The sequence below is a fragment of the Palaemon carinicauda genome, chromosome 26, assembly GCF_036898095.1.
Source record: "Palaemon carinicauda isolate YSFRI2023 chromosome 26, ASM3689809v2, whole genome shotgun sequence".
Taxonomy (NCBI): Eukaryota; Metazoa; Arthropoda; class Malacostraca; order Decapoda; family Palaemonidae; genus Palaemon; species Palaemon carinicauda.
Genome location: NC_090750.1, coordinates 98,193,441 through 98,199,440, shown reverse-complemented (window position 1 = coordinate 98,199,440; position 6,000 = coordinate 98,193,441). Strand labels below are relative to the sequence as shown.

General features: G+C 41.9%; 1 protein-coding gene across 1 annotated transcript in view; it reads left to right on the top strand.

Moving 5' to 3' along the window:
* The first annotated feature begins 717 nt into the window (after positions 1-717).
* Positions 718-6,000, top strand: part of LOC137619717 (putative peptidyl-tRNA hydrolase PTRHD1) — a 131,913-nt gene continuing 126,630 nt past the window's right edge. Inside the window, exon 1 of the mRNA XM_068350006.1 lies at positions 718-874. The gene's annotated coding sequence lies outside the window, so the exon portion shown is untranslated. The remainder of the gene's footprint in view (positions 875-6,000) is intronic.

Here is a 6,000-nt window from a genome sequence, read left to right as displayed (position 1 = left end):
GTTATTTCGCTAGCATTTGTATTCAGGCTTAATAGTTTTCAGGTCACTATTATAACACTTTCTAAAAAGGTAAGTCTTCAGGTTTTTCTTGAATACTGCCACATTTGTGCTATTCTTGACATCGAGTGGAAGAATACGGATTTATTAAAAAGAAAAAAAAAACTTGAGATAGTTAAAAGGAGTTAGACCATATCTTCGAACTCTGAACTTATATATCCAGGCCTCCTCAACTTAAAAGATCTGATTAAAGAAATAAAAGTGCTGGACTGAATATATATATATATATATATATATATATATATATATATATATATATATATATATATATATATATATATATATATATATATATAAAGTATACTACAACTTTACCATTGATAGAAACCACGTATGAAAACGAAAAAATAATTTATAGTAAAGGACAAGCTTCAATGCAAGATTTTAGAGCACACGTTAACACACTAGATCTGCATCAGAGGAAGGATTTTTAAGATACAGTTATAAAACGAAAATTATGTGAAACTGAAGAAGCAGCTCTTGCTGCAAATCTTATCAGACTACAAATAAAGTTAATACCAAAAACAATAAACGGTTTTTTACCAATGAAATGTCCAGACAATGAAAAAAACTCATAATACTTGCGATAGGCAATGCTATAACATATCAAAATGTAGGAATACCTTTTTAAAATTGCGGAAAGACAGAAATGTTAAACAAGCTTCAAACCAACTTTGAAAAAGAAAAAAAAGAAAAGTATCTAAAAACTACATTGGTTAGCCGTTACAAAGGAAACAACCCAACTCTGTGCTCAAGTAACCTGTATGTTCTTCTGTCAGTCCCTTTTAAATAAAGCTGTCAAAACCTTCATTGTAAGGTAAGTACATTTCGTTTTAGTCAAAAAAGGTTTGTGCTAATGTGATACGTATCTTGTGATATTTGATCCAAGTATTGGTTTTCTATACGAAAGATTTAACCCTTTTTAAACGTGATTCCTGGTTCCCAACAGCTCACTCAGCTAAATAACTTTGCAGCACTTTATCTCTTAATAGACAGGCGCAAAACGTCTGGGCTTATACCTATAATCGTAATTGAACTTTATCCTGTAATCACCAATGACAATCTTGATGAAAATCTAACTTTTGATTTAATTCCATTCTGCCTTGAACTAAGTGTTGATAGTACCTTATCAGGTTTGGCAACCTATTGTGACATCTTTAAAATTTTTCAGGGTTATGGCCTGACTTGTGTACAGTATTCCACCAGTTCTTTGACTAGGGTTTTACAACTTATCCACCTAGATCCTGATCTCTAAAGGCGGGTTTACTCGGTCGAAGGGTTCGACAAATATGTGTTTGAAGTGATGTTTGAACGTGTGAATGGAGTATTTGGTTGTCGAACACATTCGTCAAACGGTTTGAAGAAAGTCTGTTCTCTCCTGACTTTTGTTTGCGGCGGCTTCATTGATCACAAACCTTATGCATTCCTGGCTGACTCCGCCTCTTTGAACCATTTGATAAGCAGGTTCGACGAACCGTTTCGACCGTGTAAACCCCTCTTAACTTTTCTGATTTTGTGCTTCTGTCAGCACATAGGCTACTCACAATTTAGAATTCTACATTACCTCTTTTCCTACTTTCTTTCTTCATCTTGCTGACCAACTTGTCCCACCTTAGAATTAGTTGTACAACTTTAGGATTTTTTAACGTTTTCTCCTCGGTGAGAAAGGCTTCCCTTGTCTGCATAACTGCTATTCTAAAATATTGAGTACAGATTGAGCATTTGTTCCTACAGGTTTGTGAATACAAATCTTCATCCTTAAAACTGCTGTTGAATCTTAAACAAGGCAGGTGCTGCTAGGGGGATCATTAAGGGGTGTATGTATGATAGCGGCCACCTGTATGTATGATAACGGCTGATTAGGAATACGGCAGTCTAAGGGGGGTCGCAGGCGGATGTTAGCCGCCCCCCCCCCCCCCCCTTTAAATAAGTAGGTAAGGACACGGCCTGTAGGTTAGATTGGGGGGGGGGGTTTAAGTTGGGGTGTATTCTTTATGCACGTGGGGGGAACTGGCCGCTGCTATACAAAGGCCTCGGATCATCCCTTCCACCTGTCTGTCAAAGACAAACCACTTTTGTTTTCATCTTATCAAGTTTGGCTCAATTGCTGCTGCTCTTAATTTGTATTCTTGACTGCTGGGAGGAGGAGGTTGGTCACAGTTCAAAAATTAAGTTAAAACTTCCCAACTCCACTTAACCTAATCTGACTTACCCTACCCAATCTTACTTACGATGGCTCCAAACCCTTAATACAAACTGTAAACAAGGCTAGGCTACATAAAGTCCTGGATAGGTTAGGTAAACAAGGCTGCTGCTAAGAATCATAACAGTAACCATATATTAGATATATTAGCACTCTATAGCAGGCATATGTGACAGGCAGTGGTTCTTAACCTTTTTTCTGTATCAGTACAGTAGTCAGTTCATGCACGCCCTACCCCCATTTGCTGAAATACCCCAAAATTGGAAAAATGCAAAGTTGAAGTGATATGTATTAATTACAAAACTACATTTTTCAATATTAAACTTAGCCGGTGATCATATAAGCTGCAACTCTGTTGCTCGACAGAAAAACCTACGGTCAAAATACGCCAGCGATCGCTATGCAGGTGGGGGTGTACATCAACAGTGCCATCTGTCGAGCAGGTACTTAGTACTCCAAGTAAACAAAGAACCAATTTTCTCTCTGTCGGGCTACCGGCAAGACCTACTAATACGCTGTTACTAACTGGATTTGTTTTCACAACTATTTGGTGAAGTACACTATTCTAGTTTTGAGCTTTCGCTATGCAGGGGTTTTATCTTCATCTCGAAACTTGAACTCGTTTTGGATAGATTTAATTATGGTGACAAAGAGAGTATGGACTCTCTTTCACTTTTAAATGGCCGACCCTTCCCTTAGACGGAAGTGTGTTTAGGTTTTTAGTAATTTTGCTTAACACGTTATAGATCTATATATTTTATATCTCTCCGCCTTTATTAGGCCTCTTCGATTAACTTTCCATTTATTATAAACATATAAAAATAAATTTTTATGTTTTGTTTATATGCGACCTTTCCTGATAGTAGGCGGTCCTAACTTAGAACCGAAGTTAATCAACGTTGAGCCCGTTATATCGTATTTAGCCTTTAAAGAATTTAAAACTTTTTAAATTTAATGTTTTATGAAAGAATTTCTTTGATAGTCTTCGTACTGTTTTCAAAGATGAACTAACGTTTAGTTTTTTAGACTACGCAGTTGTTGACGTTCAGGACGTTCAACATGCGCTCTATCGTTACGATAGAGAGAGAGTGTATCACGGTTTCACTTTGCAGTAAGAGTAAATCGATTCTGACGTTTCGTTCATTCTTTCTTAGCTTAAATGGTTTAAATTCTAAATTAAAGGAACTTTTTATTTGGAAAACCTTTCAGTTTTTTCTTTTAGCCAAATAACATGTTTTTTTGACGATATATAATTGGGCTCTTCTCTCAGGTGCGAAATCAAGAGAGAAAGAGAGAGAGAGATAGAGACGGAGGGAGAGAGAGGAGAAAAAACGTTCCGTTCAAGCGGGTAACGTTGTTCTCGTGTTACTCTCCTCCCTAGTCGCTGTACGGGGAAGAAGGTAAAACGTTTCTAGGGTTTTATTCTTGTCCCCAGGCTATGTGCGGTGAGAGATTGTAAACGTAGTTTATTTGAACTAGTGTTTACAGTAGTCTCTTTCCCAGCCACTGAATTCTTTATCTTTATATATGTTTTCTGTTTTTGCTAGTATTAATGAGCTGCATTATACGACTGTTTTCGCAATTACTACCTTTTAATGAAGGGTAGAATTGCGCGTTTCAGGTAGAAATCAGTAAAAGTTTCGATTTCAGTGAAATAAGTGCAAAACAGAAAATCGAAGTGATAAAGTGATATGCGCAAAGTGTTACAGTGTTGCGTCCGAGGGTTCGTCTGTTCGTGCCTGTCGTTCACCTAGTCCGGGACCTCTTGCAAGCTCCCAAGCCCAGGGGAGAAGTAATGTCGAACGACTTATGGGTTCGTCAGGCCTTGATCAACGAACAGACGTTTCCCTCCGTGGTTTCGGGCGTATCTACCCAAGATCGCCCCACCCACACAAAGACGAGAGAGCCCATTTATTTCTCGTTTGCGGAAGAGGTTTCTCGTAAGAAACCATGGACCAAGGTCTCGCAGCTTATTAAGCGCAAGTCGGTCCCTTCCGCGCAAGTCCAACGGCCCAGTTGTAGCCACTGGGTCAGTTCGGACTCGCTGCAGTCTTCCGACGACTGCTCACCTCCTAAGAGAGGCAAAGCGGTACCGCATCAGGCAGTCACACCGTCTGTTGCCGCACCTGCTCCTGTAGACCCTAAGTGGTCTTTGCTGCAGACCATGCAGTCTCAGTTAACGTCATTGATGCGGGACTTTCGTGCGGAGAAGGTTGACACTGCACCAACCTCTAGCCTACAACCAACACGGTTGTGCGTCCTGTGGACGCTGAGGCGACCTTCTGCCGCACTCCAGCTGAGAGAGTCCCGCCACCCATGCGTTCCAGTGTACCCTGCCAGCCGCATGTTGACGTTCAGTAACGCACGGAACCTTCCGTTGACGTTCGCGAGGTACAACAACAGTCTAAGTTGTTTTGTTTTGACGCGGTGCGTCAACCTCCGCATTCTAGAGTTGTTTTGACTGCTCAGTATAGACAGTCAAAGCAGTCTCGAGTGAACACTGTATGTCCTCACGCACCTGTTGTGGTTGACAGTTCAGTTGTTGACAGTTCACAGACTGTCAAGCAGTTACATGACGTTGCCTTCTGGTCTGCTACTAATGCACCAGTGCTGTATGTCCTCACGCACCTGTTGTGGTTGTCAGTTCAGTTGTTGACAGTTCACAGACTGTCAAGCAGTTACATGACGTTGCCTTCTGGTCTGCTACTAATGCACCAGTGAGAGACTCACTGAGATAACCTAGCTTTTATCGGACAAGGTTCCTGTAGATGAGAAAGTGCTGTTCTCCCTCCTACTGATATTCCCTTGAGGACTCTGTCATTTGGAGAGGAGCCTTAAGCTGCTTAGCCTCCTATGGACTTTAATTAAATCATGATGATTTTTTAAGGATCTTCGTCCGGATCTTGTAACTGCTGCTCCTCGTTCGCCTAACGTCAGAACTTACACTAGGCCTAGCTACTTCGAAGCCGTTGTTTTTAAGCTAGTGCTCTCTCGCTCTCCTAGAGAGCGTTACGTTGGCTAGGCGACTGGTTTTTGCACCAGGAGGAGTTTTAGGGATACAGCCTTTGATTTCCCTTCTTTTAAACTGGCTTATAGAGCGAGAGTCTGATAGGACACGAGAGAAGTTCTCGGCTTGGGAGTTCATGCCTCTGCCCAGATAGACTTCTCAATTCTGGTAGACTCGCCCTGGCGCCTAGCCAGGAGACGCTCCAAGTTGTTTACAGGTCAACTTCTCTACTTTTGTCGAGCCTTTGAAGTTTTGCTGTACTATTATGTCACACATAACAAGGCTTTCAGGGATGGTAAATGGTTCCGCCTCAGTCGCTAACCCCGTCTGTTGCCACACCTGCTCCCGTAGACCCTAAATGGGCTTTGCTGCAAGACATGCAGTCCAAGCTTGCGTCCTTGATAGAGGACTTAAATGCGGAGAAGAACCTTCTGGCCAACAACCTTCCAACCGGTTGGTTGTGCGCCCTGTTGACGCTGAGGTAACCTACTCGCGTCTGCCAGTTGAGGTGGTTCCTCCTTCTGGCCAACAACCTTCCAACCGGTCGGTTGTGCGCCCTGTTGACGCTGAGGTAACCTACTCGCGTCTGCCAGTTGAGGTGGTTCCTCCACTGATGCGACCCAGTGTGGGTTGCCAGTCGCAAGTTGACGTTAAGCGACGCTCGGAGGTGGTTGTTGACGTTCAGGACGTTCAACAACCAGCAGAGGTAACTTGTTGTGACGCAGTGCGTCAA